We start from the raw sequence: 19,633 nt of genomic DNA on the forward strand, positions 1-19,633 counted from the left end.
ATCTAACATATGACATGTACACTTGCATATCTTTTTTAGGATTAAGAAAAGCAATTAATTATGTTTCAAGAATGTAGTATGTTATGTTTCAGAGCAATTAAGACTAGAGGGGTCATTGCTACATTAGGCGATTTATTTTCTTTTTGAAATTCTAATGGTTACTAGTATACCACCTTAGCATCTAAAACCCCTAATACTAAGCTAAATACCACTAGGCAAGACTGACTGATATATATCTAAATATTTGAAGAATCTTCTTGCACTTCAAAAAGTAATACGTGATAAGTAGCAACAGTAAAATGCAATTATGCAAAGTACAACCTAAAGTCACTGGGATTTCTGTAGCTCATTCCCTAAGTTACTGGAAAACAAAAGTAAATTTAAAGAATCATACCAGATTACATATAACTCTCTGGCTTACAAAAGTATCTACACCATATCATTAAATGTAACAAGAGGCAACTGAAAGCCATTGAAACCTTTCAAGTAGGTAATTTACATGAAATAGCCACTACTGGTCTAGTTCACCCTATCCCTTTTTGTTAATTATGTCCTATCTGTTATGGCCAATGTGATATTTTTAATTTTTTTCTCCATATACTATTTCCGTTTCTCTCATAATTTTTTTTTTTACCATTATCCTCCTTATTCATACATCATAAAGGTGAGATCTCTCTCTAGGTGCTGTCACATGGGAAGAATGTTTCCATCACAGGCCGAGATCCTGTTGTCAACTGCGTCATTTGTATGCATTCTGCCACGTAATACTGAGCTTAACACACAATTATATATATATATATATATATATATATATATATATATATATATATATATATATATATATATATATATATATATATATATATATATATTACTCTATAATGACTTGGATTGAACAATACAATTTTTAGTTTAGATAACATGCCATGCCTAGGCTACTGTGCCCTTGTCATATCTACAATAAACATTAATATATATATATATATATATATATATATATATATATATATATATATATATATATATATATATATATAGATGTACAAGATAACCTATGTGTACATGTTTTCCATAGATAAGCCAAGCAAGATAACCTATGCCTAGCATGTTCCCCATACTAACAAGTGTCATGTCCCATCCAAGTCATTTAAAGAAATATATATATATATATATATATATATATATATATATATATATATATATATATATATATATATATATATATATATATATATATACTGTACATACACACACATATATATACATATATATATATACTGTATATACATACATATACAGACTTATACATATATATATATATATATATATATATATATATATATATATATATATATATATATATATATATATATATATATATATATATATATATATATATATATAATGGCTCAGATGATGGAACTATACAATTTTTAGTTTGGGCAACATGCTAGGTCTAGGTTCCCATGCCCTTGTCATATCTACAGAACATGCACACACACATGTCCATATATATGTGTGTGTGTGTGTGTGTGTGTGTGTGTGTGTGTGTGTGTGTGTGTGTGTGTGTGTGTGTGTGTGTGTGTGTGTGTGTGTGTGTGTGTTTTCTGAAGATAAGCCAAGCATGATAAACTAGGAATAATACATTTCCCATAATGAAATAGTGTCATGTTCCATCCAAGTTATTTAAAAAGTATACCTTAGTTTAACCAGACCACTGAGCTGATTAACAGCTCTCCTAGGGCTGGCCCGAAGGATAGACTTAGGCTAAGAACCAATTGGTTACCTAGCAATGGGACCTACAGCTTATTGTGGAATCCGAACCACATTATACCGAGAAATGAATTTCTATCACTAGAAATAAATTCCTCTAATTCTTCACTGGATGGCCAGAGACTCGAACTCGGGCCTAGCAGAGTGCTAGCCGACAACTCGACCGACTCTGTTTACTTGAGTACTTTATGTAATTACTGTGTTTTATGCACGGCTAACCCTATTCTTTGAATAAAATTTGTATGTGTGCAAAAGGCTGGTGCAGCATAGGCCTACATTTTATACTGTACCTACTTATTCCATCTTGCTGTAAAATTTCAAGAGCTGTTATGGAAATGGGCATTTAGTTAGCGCACCTACAAAGAGAGCTCCAGAACTGTTGAGTAGCAGATATAACCACTAAAAGACATCCAAAGTAATACAGCGCTGCTATCAAATGCTTACTGAGTTCTGAAATGCCCCAAACTCTGGAACTACTTCTCTATGATATTGGTTGCTCTTCATTTTACCACCCCATATAATTTTGCATACAGTAATTTTTATCAATTCTGCATTTCAAGTGGCATTCAATTTTAGAAAATGCTGATTACAACGTTTCTTCTGACGTCTGATGTGATCTGTACCAATCTGCACTAAAATGTATGAAAACCAAACATTTCTGGCTGAAAAACTGTGTATCCGAGACACATTTCAAGACATTGACTTCGGCAACCATTGCTGTTCAATTCTGATCTAAGAAAATGGTTTTATTTTTATAGTTTCTCTCAACTCAGTAGCATTATGAACAAACATAATTATGTTTGGTGGATAAATTTAGGTTATTAAATAAGCTTTCATTCAGATTAATGATATGAAATATAGCAATGTTATCTGAACATGTTACTTTCAACCAATCACCACCAAATGACCTCCCACTTTCAAGTGCATTTTCCCCAGAGTGAAAAAAAATAGAATACGTGTAATATTCAATGTGGCTCTATCAAAAGTCCTACAATCTTGTTTTCATATATAAAACTAAATCATCTCTTAATGGGTGTCCCTGGGAATAAAATCTATAATAGCCTCTTTTGCTTTATTAAACTGGAAAAACTGAAAATCTAATTTTCTAAGCAGACAATTACCTAATGTAGCATTAATATAACTAAATAGGACCACAGAGAAAACATCAAATAAATTTGCTTTCAGTTTAAATAAAAGATCAAATAAATCTGCATTTTATCACGCGAGGACCTCTGTTAGTTTGTAACAGTTCACAATAAGCCACATCCTTAGGATAACAAAACTTCTGCTGTCATTTTTAAACTTTCTGTATGAAAGTTTAAGCAAATGTGGAAATATTTAATTGTTTTTAAGTAATTTTGTAGGATGAACTCTGCAGTATTGGCAGAATTTCATAAAACCCAATGAAATGAAAACGACCATTAGAATTCCACTAAGTCTTCCTATTGTAAATAAGGTATGTTCAAGAAAAAACATTTCTACACTCTTGAAACAAAAATAAATTGCAAAGGTACCATTATATAACTGAATCATTAAGATAATTTAGTTTTTATATTTTGTAATTACAATGGGAATCAGCATAAAGGTACACATAAATGCAACACTTTACTTAATTTTAACATCAAAGACTTCGTAAACCTTCATGCTTAGTACAAAAATAAGTGAACAATCACGTTTAAAAAAAAAGATCTGAAATATACTGTACTGCACTGTAAAAAAAAAATGACCAGGATCTTTGATATATTGTACTGCACTGAAGAAAACTGACAAATACAATGTAACTTGGAACTATTATCAATGCTAAATACTAAAACTATTCAGCGTGATACAGGCATTGCATGCCGTAACTACAGTATAATGTGATGTACAAATTACATAACAAATTACATACCAACACTTACTCTAAGTGTTGTCTCTCTATAAATGAATTTCATACATACTAAGTTTGCTAGGTATGTATGCAACTTGACCTGCAAATATCATTCGCTTCTTCCTTTATTTTTTCAAGATGTATTTTTAGTTTTATGAAGCAATGTTTTGAAAAAAAAACATGTAAATAACATAGTTTGTACAACAGTATAGCCTTACTTAGATTTTTTTTTTTATTTCTAAAACACTAAGTCCTCCTTTCAACAGCCCAAACCATGCGTACCAAGTGGTAAAATTCAAGCCAGCTATGCAGACGGGGTTTTGGCTAAAAAATCTATTGTCTCAATTTGATTCCATTTAAACTATTGCTAACTGTTCTAGTCTTATTTTCTTTCCCTTTACTGTCCATTCTGGTATCAGACTGGCATTAAATATTTGTCATGATACATTTTTACGTTTCACTCATCATTTTTTCATTTTAACACCTACCATCACAAAATACCCAGGTACAGCATGACCTTTGTAATAGCTATGGCTACAAGCATGGAAACATCCCTCATGGTATGGCTAACTCAGGAGCATACACAGAAATGGCAAAGAAAATGAACTCAATATAAAATATGGTACCACCCTTCTTGGAAAGCTGCAACAAAAACAAACTGCAAAACATCAATAAAAACAATCTTTCAAAACAAAATCCATGTTTCAATCTAAACAGACAAAAATAGATGCAATGACCTGAAAGTCATCAATGAGGATGACATGAGGGGAGAATGAGAAGAGGAATGTGGAAATACATGTGGTAAGTTGGAGCTAGGTAGAAGACAGTCGTCATGGTTGGATCATTGTCCAAAGCCATCCTGAAGGGAGGACTGCTCAAAGCTCCTAAAGGTAGTAGAGGAAGCTACCATGGGGAAAGGTATTTCACTGACAGGAAGATGAGTAAGGCCTCAATAACAGAAGAGTGGTTAAGATTGGGATACCACTTGACTGGAGGTCAACTAGGAGTTAAACAGTTATCCTTAGACCAAGAGTGATAAGCATTCAATGACTGAAGGCAGGAAAGCATAAGAGTTCAGGAAATCTCATTGCCCTGGTGGAAGCAAAGTATGAAGAGCCTTTTCACCTTGCAAGGATGTAGGGACCAAAATGTTCCTACTGCCTGCTATCTGCAATTTTGATTTAAGTTGAACCACCCATAGGTATTATGCCATCTCCAATTAGTGATCTTAATATTTCTGGAGCCAAGCACAATTGAGCTGATCCACCATAACATTCTCCTGCCAGGAATGCAACTCCCAACAACTTGACAGACTTGCTAGTCAGCTCCTACGTGAAGTCGCTCTGTCTACAGGTAATGGGGAGGTCGTTCCATTCCCAGCATTTTCTGTTGTATACTACTACTGTGGTGCTGGCTGTCATTACCACCACTGAGAGTCCTATCATGTCTCAGGAAATGTCTCTGAGAATACAACAATCTAAGATACCGCATCATGTTAATCTCTACTGGTGCCCAAAACCACCACCAAGGTGAACACACAAGTGAACATCTGAGAGACTGCCAAAGCACTGAACTTTGAACTGAAAGACAGTCCTTTCACATGCAGCACCACGAGGTGAATTATCACCTCGAAACTGGTCACCAAAGTGCCTGGACCTGTGCCGAGGTAACCTTCCCAAACATATTGGAAAGGCACTGGAGACAGGTAGGGAAGTTTCTGGGTGTAAGCAGCTACTGCAATAGAACCTGTAATGGTAATGAGAGCAAAGGTACGATCCTTGCGATGGTAGCAATACTATCAGCATACTGTCAGGAAGGATCAAGCACTGGTTTCCTATTACCCTGAGGATTTGCAGATTTGGAGAAGCTGATACTCCTCGGCAGGAAGACCTGGGTGAGGGCTGCTCCATAGCCCTTGATGGTAGTTACTAACAAGGTCTTTTCATGTCTCATGAAGACTAGGAAGTCTGCAATGTCCTTCACAGTCATCTTGAAGGGACTGTGACCCCTCTGACAACACCAGCAACAGTACTCTGTCTATCTCCCATGGTACAAATTAGCTTTTGGCCATCTATCACTGTCGAAAGTTGTGTTTGGTATGGCTGACAGAAGGGACTCCTTAAAGACCTCCTCCCTTATATTTCCCCCACCTGATTTTCTGGCCAAGCTCAAGAGGCAGGAGGAGCTGAGAAGGCCTTCCTTTGAAAGAACAAACAGAAAGAAGTCTACTCTAAATTCATTTCCATTAACTTCTGCTCATTTACCGTGAAAGAAAAAAAATTGCAACAGAGATTCTGCAGTGATATTAAAAGCTCTCACCATAATTCAGGCTCCTAAAATTTTGACTAATAGTCAACTGTCTACCACTTAAGACCCTGCAACTGAAACGTCACAGTCAAAACTGATACAGTACTAGACATCTGTTAGAAACCAAACATCTTGGCCAGTAGAGTATGTGGGGTCGGGTGTGCTGTGTCCCTTACCGAGCACAGAAGGATGGCTGGGGAAAACTAGACACAGGTCAGACCACCACCTATGAGATCCCCAGACAGGCAACTGGCCACGTTCATAACCATCATCATCTGCCTGCTTCACAGAGAATCAGTCAATAAACAGGAGCAATCTCTGTCATCCCTCTTCTGGGAAGAATGGTGCCTGTGTAGTCCCATTGACTTTCATGGGAAGAGTCTTCTAGGACCTCTTTCAGGTGAGAAAATGGAAGAGGAAGACAACATGCTAGAGGATGAAGTGGAGGCAGAGGAAGTATAACTGCATTCACCACTTATTACTGTTTTGGTCCTTGCTGTGTCTGGCTGTAGATCCTGGACCCTAGAAAGGGTGGACCACACCCAAACTGAGCACAGACAGTCCCATCTCTAGACTGGTAAGTCACTTCCTTGGCACCTAACTGTATATTCTTCCTAGGGGCTGTGGAGGTACAAGTCCTGCAGATCCACTGAGACCATGAAGCTCCCTCTCTGATAAACAGCAATACTGACTGAGACGTCTCAATGGAGAAGGAAGTCTGTTGTTCGAATTCGCAAAGTGCTGACAGGTTCTCATTAGCTGGTGGACCAGTTCAATATCCTTTACACAAAAGTATTCATATGTGTTAAGGAAAATTCTCATCAAATTTCATTAAAACATACTCATTAACTAAAAGTATTTATACATTTCAAGGAAAATTCTAGTCAGATTTTCTCTGATGCTCATTAGCTGATGGGTTTTGATACTTTTGAACCTCAAGAATCAAGAAAGCCCTCTCCTCTCCCTCCCTGACTCTCAGGTCTCTTTCTCTCTCTTTCACTCCTGAACTTGACTGGGAGGGGGAAGAGGGGAGAGAGAGTAGGCAAAGGGGCATGACCACTTCCAAGGCCTAGGCTGTTTCCCCCAATTGTTGATGTTGGGTGAAAGGGGGGGGGTCCATAGGAAACTAACGTGTGCTGTCATGTTGGATTCTCAAACCTTCTGGAAGGATGTCTAACCTGTCTACGTCATTTTTCCCTCTCCATCTGTCTCATACAGGTTCTTCTTCAGACAATGACAGGAGAATGATGGTAGAGGCCAGAGATGTTGCTGATGGAGGGATCCTTGGGGAAAAGGGAATAATGGGAGGGAGAGGGGAAGGATGCATTTTAGTTTCTCTGAAAGAATATTGTTGTTCATACTAATCCTCATCTCAAAAGGCCCACTAAGATGCCTGTCATCCCTCACACTTGGCACACAGTGTTGTCTCTCCAACATTTTATCCCTACATGAACAAGAAACTGAGCGCAGATCTCCCTCTATTGGGGCCATAAATTACTGCACAGCCTATGCTTGTCAACACAACCTGAATTTGGGTTTATTTCCTCTACAGTTGCCATATTACTGGATACAGGGGCTTATGAAACTAGTGAGACACACAAATCACCACACAGAGAAAGCTGGTTTCCTACATGGTTCACACACCACAAAGAAAGCACACTAACGACTTCATGCCCCAAAATCTAAAACATTTCTATTAATTCTTTATTGACTTGGCTACTTGAGAGGTACAAACACAATTGGAAAACACTTGAATATCCTGCACACATGCCACATACAATGAGGGATTGCAACCGCAAAAGCATGAGACAGTCAATGGACAACTGCGCGCTCTGATGGCTGAGAAAACAGTGGAAGAGGTAGACAAAGAGGTCGTGACAGGTCATTGGCAGGGGTGATAGGACTCTGTTTTGAGTCAAGACAGCTGAAGCATACTTTGTGTGAGTAACTCATCATTTATTAAAGAGTAGGTTTCTATTTCCGTCAGAACAAACAGCCTTCAGAAACTGCATGGATATAATATATACCAGCTAGTCTGTAGGAATTCAAACCTGCTCAATGGTGATGACAGCATATCTTTTTGATCTTGAAAAATCAAATATAAATGAAGCTGCTCACAAAATCTGAGTGTCCGATCATGAGTTTACCCCCAAGGATTCCAGTCCTGTACAAGCAAGAATGCGATGAAAAATGATTTGTGCCTGCTAAAGCTTTTTGCAGGGAAACTGGAGAAGGAATAAATCTCAATTTGTGGCAAGTAGCAGTAGTCGTAGTAGTGATGGTAGTAATAGTATTATAGTTAACTCAGACAACAAAGTAAAATACTAACTTTAATAGAGCTGGCCGACAGAGTTTATCCTAACAGAGCACAGATCTCATTCAATAACTTGCAACTCTCTAAAAATCTGATATTCAATAGGATAAATTGAGATGAATTTTCTATCAAAACTTCCTTTACTTCCAAAACTTGATATTCGCTGTTTGTTGAAATTTGGACATTCTTACATGAATAACTTTTAATTCAAGTGCTGACCTGCATTCTTTGCATGCAGGGATTGGGTCTTGTGGCCATTCACTGGGAATGACCAATTCTATCAAGTGTGACCAATTCAAAGACAGCATTAAAGCTTCAAGGTGGGGTTCTTTATGGTTGGAAGTATGATATAATTCAACCACAGGTTTGACCTGCATCATTACTATCAGGTTCATTATTCCAATAAACTCTTACTTTTTATAACATGTCAAACAGAAAAGACTGAAACCCAACTAATTGTTAAAAATAAAAAAGGAAAGCACACATGCTGGTAAACAACTGTCACAGACAGTGTATCACAAAAAAGAGGCTACCACTTAACTATCATGTTATACATGAAAAAGAATTTGTCATAAGTACATGTAACGGAAAAATTCAAATATTTCATCACAGCAAAAATGGACACAATCCACACATTTTACCCGTTGGTTCCAAAAGCTTATCCGAAACACTTAACTCATAGGCTGGCTGAAAAGTGTTTGCTAAAAAAAAAAAAAAAAAAAAAAAAAAAAAAAAAAAAAAAAGTTTTGCCGTGGGGAAAACCTATTTTTGGTAGCCGCTATGAGTCCTCAAAGGAGTTAAACTCTCATGGTCCCCCCAAGGGTCCATAAGAAAGACCAACCAAACTTAAATAAAAGGATTCTCTTGTAGTTGGTCTCTGCCAGAATAGTGCTAGTTGGCACAGTGATAGTATAAAGGACTCAAGACAAGAGGGCTCTATCTCCTGTCCACTATGGCTACCCAAGTTTTTCCTTCACCCTGTCGCACAGATGTGACAACAGCGCATATACTGGCTATCTTCCTCATTACACACCAGGTCTGTGCAAGATAAATGTTCACTCCAATCACATATCTTTCCGTCAGGGAAAGTGGGTGGGTTTGAGGACTCACAGACGCTACCAAAAATAAGCTTTTTCTTCGTCATAACTGCTTTTTTTTTTTTTTATAACATAGCCTCTGTTCATCCTCAAAGGGGCTTACAAAAGAAACTGACAGGTGACTAAATGGATTGGCTCCTAATTAATAAATCCGAACAAAAAAATTTTTGGTCAGAAGTACAGTCAAAGGTAATCAACCGTTTTCTTTATTCTGGATACCCAATAAGGTTTGGCAATAGAGAACAGGAAACAAAAGAACCTTTATACGTATTTTATTCTTTGTGGTTCTAAGGTGGACTTACCTAAAATGTTGAGTTTGGCCTTCCCTGGCAATATCTCAAGCATGACCACAACTCTCATGGTAAAAGTGCTTCAGTAATTTTTGATCCAAGGTATATTAACAGGTTATCAACCATTTTCTTCATTCCGGATTCCTATTAGCTTATGGCAATAAAGAACAGGAAAAAACACAATACCCTACATAAGTATTATTCTTCATGGTTCTAAGTGACTTACCTAATTATGTTGGGTCTGGTTTATGGATTAGTGCAACCCCCGGTAATATCTCGGCATGGCCACCACTCTCATGGCAATAGTCTTTCAGGAATTTTCAATCCAAGGTGAAGTCACAGATTATCAACCATTTGTCTTTATTACAGATACTGCACCCATATGGGTTTGGCAGTAAAGAACCGGAAACACATGAACCTATACAGTACTGTATATGTATTATCCCTTGTGGATCTAAGGTGACTTACCAGGTCTGGCTGCAGAATTATTGTCTTTCCAGTTTCAGGAATACTGCCTCTCATAACCGTGATGTAAACTTGGAGACTTCTTTGAAAGAAACATTTCTGAGGTAAACTATGAACCCGCCTTTTGAGTCATGCGACAGGAAAGGAGGGAAGGTTTGCCTTTTTAATGAGGGACACTAAAATAATTCTCCGCCTCCGTAGAGAATGCTTTGTTTGTGTGAAGGTGTAGAAAAAAAAAAAGAAACATCTAGGATGTTTGTTGTAACATCTAGGTAAACCTTGAGTTCTTGAAATGGGCATAATATTTCATTCAAAATACTGAGTTCCCTCATCAGGGACCAGGTAATGAGAAGCCTTGCAGGAGCTGGCCTTTTCAGTGAAAAAGACTGGAGAAGGGAATTGATTTCTTTAATAGAATCCATTCCAAACAATAAAGCAAGGGTTCCACCAGTGATGCCTTGTGTACCAAGACTATTGTACTAGGTACCTAGCAATATTAGGTAAATAATCTTCATGGTAGACTAGATTTAAAAAATCCACACGTGAAGGTCACAGTTCAGAAAGGAGGGCATGTAGATGACTTTCCCTCCTTCTGTCTGGGATAGGACAGCAGATGGTAATGGAATCTAAGTTTTCACCAACTGTTAAAAAAATGACAATTTGGCTAATATGGGGCCACTAGTCAAACTTTTCCATTGAAAGTAAGTAGACTGTTGAAAGCCTTCAAAATCTGGGACAATGGAGGAAAAATGTGTACCTTCCTCCATTCGTTCCAGTCTTGTAGGAATGCGACACTACACTCGTATTATATAGGACCATCAAAATGTCGGTCCCTTTCGGAGGTTTCAATTTTCTGAGATGGAAAGGCAGCCAATAGCCCCAGGAAGCTGATATGACACCCCCTCAGAACTGACAATCCTCCCTGTGGCCTCCCCAACCCATCAAGGCAGCATCTTTATGTATTACGGGCAGTCCCCGGTTATCGGCGGGGGTTCCGTTCTGACGGCATGATGATAACCGAAAACCGGTGATTTGTGGCGCCGAAAAGCACTGATTTTCGGTTATCGGTGCCTCTGTTAGGTATGTATCGGCGCCAATAAGCGGAAATCGCTAGACAAGTGCCATAAAACCAGATTGCCGATAACCAGGGACTGCCTGTATCGCTCATATGGATGGTGGAGCCAGTTTGACAAGTTTGCCAGATACCCCTTCCAGGTCCACATGGAATATCTTCCCAATCTCAGATGGAGGTGATCGCAAAGCCTTTTCCTGGCATGTGAGAACCAGAGTGTTTACATCATACCCTACAGTCGCAATCTCAGGAATAGATCTACCACCGACGCAAACTGTTTTAGGCCCAGACTTTGTTCCAACTGTTGTCTGGAAAAGCTGGGCTGCACAGAAATCCTCTCAGGTCCTTTCTTCTTCTGGTTTGAGTGCTGTTGGGAAGAGCCAGTCGCCAAGAGTATCCCAACAAAGTCCTAGCCTCAGATGTAAGGCAAGACTTGTTCCTATTCATTAGGAAACCTTTTGACTAGAATCTGTTGACTACCACTCTCAGGTTTCATCTGAACCCTTCTCTGGTGGCTCATCAGATTAGCCAATCATCTAGGTAGGACACCAGTTTAACACCTTTCCTGAGCTCCCATAAAATAAATAAGTACAGTACTGTATATAGAAGAATTAATGCAAACAATGTGTGTGTTCAAACTTGACAGGATCACCCTTCATTCAGAGGAATCCTCCTTGGGGACAGTGAATAGTGGTGGCAAGTAAACATATCTTTCTCTATTGCCTCCTTTTAAAAGGGGTAGATTTTTTTGCAAAAAACTCCTTTAGAGGAGGGGGGAGGGTGAGACCATCTTTACCCTAGCCCACTGAAAATTATACTGCGCCCTCAAGGGGAAGACTTCCATCCAACCATGCAAGTCCTACTGGGCTCCACCCCTTCCCTTGCCTTTAATATGCAGTCCAGGAGCTGATTTTCCTATTCTCTGGTAGGAGCGTCTTTGTCTGCTTCGAAAGGGGTGCTACTGCTATTGCTGTCCTTTCTTCTGTCTTTGGAGGGATCCTTCAGTAGCAACTGAAAGCTTTTATAGTTCTGATTCATACCAAGCTTTCTTAGGTTTAAAAAGAGGAAACTCTCAAGAGTATCATTTTCCAGATTCCCTTTTTCCATGCACAGCATATATTGTGCTATTCTGTTGTTGGGCTCATTCAGTGAGTTGTGTGGCAACAGATTCTTCAAGCGGGTCCTGACAGAAGGGGAGGAAGAATGTAATAGGGAAGTTACGTTGGGAAGCGAAATGTTGCAGCCCACCAATCGAAAGTCGTAACGTTACCCACAGGATCCACATTATAGTTTTGGCTACTGCAGTGAACATTGTTCTGGAAGACTCTGGAAACTCTTTAATAACTACTTCCAGCATAGCAGTAGAAGTTATAATACTGAGGAGGTGGAGCCTAACATAAAATTCAGCCATGGCTGTCCTTAGATTTTTCTCATACGGGTACCAAATTGCTGGGTATCCATGTCCAATAGGAGCTTTGTCCTCTCAAAAGGGACAAGTGTTGCCCATTTCTTTGTAGAACTACTAGATACTGGGATGGCAGGAACAAATGGCTTTATTTCTGCCAAAAACTCTCATTTCCCAGTTGACCATAAAACTGAATTCTGTCTTCACACGATTGATAGTTTTAAAAGTGAAGGGACAGAAGGCTAGTGCCTCCTGGAGAGGGCACTGGCTCTCTAAATTTATTTTCCATTAAACAGGAGAAAGGTTGCTTCTGTGGCTTTCACTACTATAGTAATAGGCAGGATAGCCATCTCTTTCAACAAAAGCGTAATATCATCCTACTGCACTAACACAGATTGAGTATATAAATTAATGTAACAATTAAAAATTTAGGAGCCTAAGGGAAAGAAAAATAAATGAAAATGTTAGAATGCTGCAATTTTAAATAATAGTACAGTAATTCCACAAATTTTATACTGAAAAAATCACCTAATCTACTTGGCATTGAAATAAATTCAACCAAAATCTACAATTGTAATACTAAATATCTTGATTATTGCATCAAGTACAAAATTCATGCCTATGATTCCGATATATCACAACAGAACCAGTGTAAAGTGCAGCACAGCATAATCAAATCTGGATAAGATATAAACATCTTTCTATGACAGTGCTAAGGATAAATATCTTTCTAACACAGTGCTAAGGATGTTACGAAGTCCATGACTATTCAGTTTGAAAGATTCAATAACCTGTAGAATTTAACATACAAAAAACCATTATCCTAATATAACCACAAACTACACTACTCATGCATGGATGATGGCAGTCCCCACTCCCACCTGGCCAGCAACCATCCATGAAGCATAGAAGCCACTATCACCCAGATGTGGGTGTCAAAGTGACATAACAGATGTTCTGAAGATAAAATCAACATTTGGTCATATGCAGGACACAGTCCTATACAAATCAAGAGTAAAGATATTAATCTTTTAAATATGCAATGACTTAAGACAGCATAATGACAATGCTGTGTCTGAGGTGATGCAATCCCTAATGTACAATGTCTAATAATATCAGTTCATTACTAACAGTCCATGAATGAAAAATAAAGGGTTGTGGATGGAAGAGAAAAGATATTAAATACGGTCACATAAGTTTGCATAATGATTTTTAAGAAAAATATGTCAGATTAAATGATGACTGAAGCCATTTCACAGCCACAAGTCTAATGAAGCAATACAATTCACTGGAAACACCAGGAAATACCCAAATAAAGATTCAGAATATAACCGGTACTCCCAAGATGAAATACAAGTGAAGGTGACAAAATTCCAAATTTCTGATGTCACTGACTACTTTATACTGTATGCACAAACCTTCATATTTAAATTCAACTACACTATAGTCACAGTATTCAAAATAGTCATCATCATATAACATAATACAGTACAATACTAGGACTATAAAGGCTTAGCAATATACCTCTAATTCATTGTCTAAAAAAATTTTTAATGCATACATCTGCAATTACCTGGGGGAGGAATTCTCCTATTGTGTGAGCAATGCAAAACTACAAGTTAAATTTACATACACCTCGATAAACATTTTTAATGAAGACAATCCAACATATCTCCAAATGCTGAGAATACCACAGTACACACAACTGTACAGCAAAAGCATTAGCAGTCCTAATTTCAAGCAAGTGACAGATGAGTCTCAAGACAAACATGGTGGACAACAGCACTTGAAATGAGAATTAAGTATACTGAAAATGTGAAATTCTGGGACTAAAGATGCTTTTCACATGGCTTCTACTTCTACCACAAATTAACAGTTAGAGAAAGGGTACAGTTAAACTAATGACACAAAGAGCTTCAAAGGATTCGTAATTTACTGTTGATCTGTGAAAAGTGTTCACAGTGTGCTGTTTCCATCATGTAAAGTAATAATTTCTGTAAGTCAAGAAGAATGGCAACATGCAAACCTAGTGCACTTCACAACTTCCATGCAAAATCAACTTCTTTTCTCACTGAACAATGCAGTAAAGTAACTATGTTCATGGTCTTAATAGAAAAAATTCAGACGAAAGAGCTGAAAGCTAAATTTTCCGTTACAGTTGAAGCTTCTAGAAATGTTCTATCCTACCAAAATGCTTATGGAGACACATTCCAAAAAGAAAAAAAAAAGAACGAGGAGCTAACAAATTGTTATTAGACAAAATGATCACCAAAACAAAGACCACAGTAAGCATGAATACACAAAATGCTAAGAAGGACAAATAAGCTTCATGAACATAGCTACCATTCTACACAGTCGCTGACACATTACACAACGGACAACTACTGGTAGTGCCATGTATACTCCTCGAAACTCCCAAGTCATAAGCCTCACAAGGTTTGTTTCTTTAGAGGGAGGTGTCCCACACAATTCTCTAACGAAAAATATAACACCCTTTCTCTCCATGTTTATGTTAGGTGTAGGCTATACTGAACACATTTCTTATCTCCACCAAATAATGATAATATTAAGAATCCTTGCTAATTTGATTCACGTATGAAAGCTTCCTTCAACTGATATTAAGAAAAAATTTTAATGTCATTGACAAATGAACAAGGATATATACAAGCTGAACCCAAGTTCCTGTACTTGAACTTAAGAGAGTAATTATCCATAGATGAGTAATGTTTTGAAAATGAAACATTATATGACACCCTGATTGACTTAGGAAATACAACACCCATACCTAATGACAATGTGAGTTAGTTTCAGATCGTCCTTGTTACATAATTACAAACCAATCTTGAATAATTCAGTATGAAAATTCTGATGATTACTCATTAGAAAACAAAATTTGGCAACCACTGTTCCAAATTTCTTATAATTCCTCATAGCAGTAAACTATACACAATTCCAAGCAAGATTAGTAACCCAATACTATAACAAATTTCTTTTTATCTGTTCTTTTTTCCATGCAGGTTATATATTATTAACTTTTGGGTCAAATTCCACCACAACCACTACCAAATTTCTTAGAAAAAAAAATGTTAAAATGGTAAACATTCCCAAGTTCTTGTTCCCATTTTTCTTTCTTTTCTATATTTAGCAAATCTGTAATATGCATTATCCCAACCAAAAAAGACATTTGGTGAATTTTATTTGTAGGGAAAAGGTAAAATGTTTACCAGTTATTTTTTTATGGATCTGTAAGGTATTTTTACTATCACTGGCTAGCCGGTAAAACTCTGTCTGAAATATAATAAACATGAACACAAACTTGTATAAAATATAAAGATGCACCAAACTTGTAAATGGTTTTAGGTTCTTACTGACTGGACATAAATTTGAATTGATCTTACATTTCAAGTATATTTCTAAAAAACTTTAGCCCTAAATTAAGGACAGTCTGAATTACAATAAAAAAAATTATTTTACAAACTGAAAAACATTTTGCATTATAAACTCATATGTATGCATTTGCTGTTTGTTAATACTTATCCTTTGAACATCCTGGCTGCTACAAAAATCCAATTATGGATATGCATGTGTTCTAAAAGGATGGAACTTACCCCATTCCTTTAGTGATTTTGTATAAACTTACTCAAATGTATTAGGTAATCATCTTAAAAATGGTGAAAGCTGATGTAATGTAGAACTATTGGTCATTCTTACAAGAAATTTTAACCACCATCTGATACGCTAAAACAATCTTCCTTTCTAAAATATATCGGCAAACTTCTTAAATCCCTTCTAGTCTACCAAACAAAATCCACAAGTTGAAATGGCCCTTTAGTTGTGAAATCTTGGTAAAACTGATTTAATAAGTCTGCCATGATAAAACAACTAGCCAATCAAATATCTTTGCTGCAAATTTTGGAATAGTATTCAACCAAACTACTACCTCCAATTCTCTGGATATAGAAAGTGATCCCAATGGAACATTTACATTACCAACACAAAACAGTTTAATCAGACCATCTTGTCAAATTTCAACTCATATAATTAGCTTAAATTTTTTTTTACTGAAGGAATCATGGCAACTGAAACAGAGCAAAACTGCAATTGGACAGTCAAACTGGAAGACAACAAAGACAACCTGAACACTTGTTCCTCAGAACCTGTTCAGGATACAAAACATAATGAAAGCTCTCATATATTAAGATAAAAACTTACAACTCATGTGCACTGTTGATTTCTAATTTCTTAAGCCATTGAATGAATTGAACCATACTGGTTGATAACTTCATTAAAACTGTATTTGACTCTTCACGTTTATCCCTATGTATTGTATCAACGTAATCATGAAAAAAGTTAGATGAGAGTAACACCCAAGTACTTTACCTTCTTTAGAAAGACAGAAATGGAAACCAATGTCTCACAAATTACAGTGTGCTAACAATTTCATTATAAAATAATAAAACAACTCATCCACAGTACCAATGCTGGATGTAATAGCTCATGTCTTCCTGTCGGTGATATCGACACAAAATATCAGAGCATTGTTTGTAAAACGCATAAAAAAAATTGAAAAAATAAATCCATGCAGTGTCCTCATGTCATTTCCCACCATGAAAATGAATACTGATATACTGTTGCTTGAAACTACAAGCTTCATTTCATGAATTACTTGACCACTCACTAACTACAACCTCTATTTTCTTACATACACTGGTGGGCCCTGTAACTTTTGGTGGTACAATTCTTAGTGAAAGCTGAATGCTAAATACACTTTCCTCATCATAAGTAACAAAAGCTTCCTAATTTGAGGAATGTTATAAGTAAGGATTATGTAACTTATAAGAAATTAGTTGCTTTAAAATTCTCATTTTCTACATTGAGACACTTCCCCAAAAGAGGGATCCACTGAAAAGACAGATAATTGTGGCAACATTAATACAAAAACAATGCTAATATACAAATTCCCTGGACTAAAGCTTATTTAAAAGTAATACTTATTATTGTGAGGGCCATTAATGCACGGGTTCCCAGCAAAGCTCCAGCTGTACTGATTTTTTAAGCGTCTGCTTAAGTTTTTATCGTGAAAGAATATGGAAGTTGCTTATTAAATCTGTTTCTTCTGTTTTCAATGAAAACAAAAAATATACTCTATAAAGAAGTAGCAATCATCATAGGGGTACTAGTATTTTCTGTAAATATGTCAGGAGGAAACTCTGCTGCTTTTGTGATTTAAACTGTAACATTCAGATTTTCTAAGTAGGTTGCAGCTCACCTTATAATGGTTGGATTTACCTACCCTATTAAACTTTCTACCAAAAATAAACTATTTGCAAGAAACGTAAGCATCTGAGGTAAGTCATTCACAAGAACCGAGTATTAATACTATCTTCTCAGCAGATGTAGAGATATCAGGACAATGCCTAAATTCCTGGACAGATACTGATATGTATTTACGTGTTGCAATAAGAGTGCCTGAAGGCAAAGGCATCAGCAAGAATTGTCAAGAGCTCTGATATTCCTATTTACGAGGAGTATTACTACCAATGCATAGTGCATATGAAGTAGGAGCATGATATGGGATCAGCTACCCAAAGAACTAAACAATTTACACTTCAACTGCAGTTCTCAATGACTAGCTGACAATTTAAATCAAATTACGGAGATTGAATGACTGGAGGAAAGTTGTGTTATCCACGTACTCCATTCTTTACTTTCGAAGCCAAAAACTAAGTCTACAGTAATGAGGAAAAAAAAATAAAGGGTTCAAGAACAGTACATCATCAATGACACTGCTGCTTATGACTTTAGGAACAATGAAACCGATGTACCTGACTACCACCAAATTTGTTAAAAAGTTTGTTTATAAACGGTGTATCATTAACTGAGTTAAAGGTGAGCTCATATCCAATCAATGTTGTCTTAGCTGTAACAAACTGAAACCTTAAGGACATTGCAAATGGGGAAGAATGGCCTGGATTCAAAGAACTTGCAAGGTATTAAAGTCCAACTTCTTAAGAAACCAGAAGGATAAAAATCTGGCTTAAATGGATGCAATATGTAATTTCAATACCCTTTTTAATGGCACAGGATTACATAAAATCGAAACCTCAGAAAAAAAAAAAAAGGCATTTTGCAACAAAAAGTTAAACATGGTTTAAATAAATAAATCTATAAAATTCAAAGTTGTGACTCCACTCAATTTAACATAAACCAGAAACCATTTTACCAAAAAGTCATCAAATGAGCAACCTGAGCAATATTTCCATTACAATAACTTTTCTTTTATATTTGGTTACATCTAATCTGCTATATATAATGGAAACTTCCTTTCCTCAATTTTACTATAACCCTAAAACACACTGAAGGTAAAATTTTGCCATCTGAAGATGTACTCACCTCCAAGAATTCAGACGGACCAAAAAAGCTCCTAGTAGCAGTAACGCCTAGGAAGTCCTTTCTTGAAGCTAATTTAGGACAGCACCATGTAAATGTTCACAAAGATGTAAGATGCTACGAGACATAAACGCCAAACCAATCAAATATCTCAAATCTTGAGGATCATTAATTATAATGGCTTCCTAAACCTAAAGCTAGAAATAGTCTGTCAACCACCATCTTTTTATATTATGCTCCAGACACTGTACAACAACTAAATTAAGAGTCAGTGAATATGCCTTTACTTAAGACAAAAAACTGCCACTTACAACTGTCAAGCTGAAGTTTACAAACGGGTTTAACCATACTTTGGCTAATTTCTGAAGTTTCTAATATAAAAACCAAAGTTTAAGAAATCAGTAAATTCTTACACAGGGTAGTTAGAACTATGTTTGTAAGATCACTGTTGCTAGCTGGCACTATGTGAACAACTATGCAAACACTGGAATATGTCATTCCTCATGTTTCTGTGTCCATCAACAAATGGGGGACGATATGGGCAAATTTTACAAAGGCAGTAGTTTTACTCACATGACTGGTTCTCATGTCCTTATCTAGCCCAGGCTAGATGAAAAAAAGTGAAGAAAAATTGGGACAGTATCAAAATT

General features: G+C 36.7%; 1 protein-coding gene across 4 annotated transcripts in view; it reads right to left on the bottom strand.

Annotated features, from left to right (window-relative positions):
• Nucleotides 1-19,633, bottom strand: part of LOC136855637 (calcineurin subunit B type 2) — a 217,200-nt gene that overhangs the window by 23,372 nt on the left and 174,195 nt on the right. The gene's annotated exons all lie outside the window — the stretch shown is intronic.

Source organism: Macrobrachium rosenbergii, chromosome 32, assembly GCF_040412425.1.
Source record: "Macrobrachium rosenbergii isolate ZJJX-2024 chromosome 32, ASM4041242v1, whole genome shotgun sequence".
Taxonomy (NCBI): Eukaryota; Metazoa; Arthropoda; class Malacostraca; order Decapoda; family Palaemonidae; genus Macrobrachium; species Macrobrachium rosenbergii.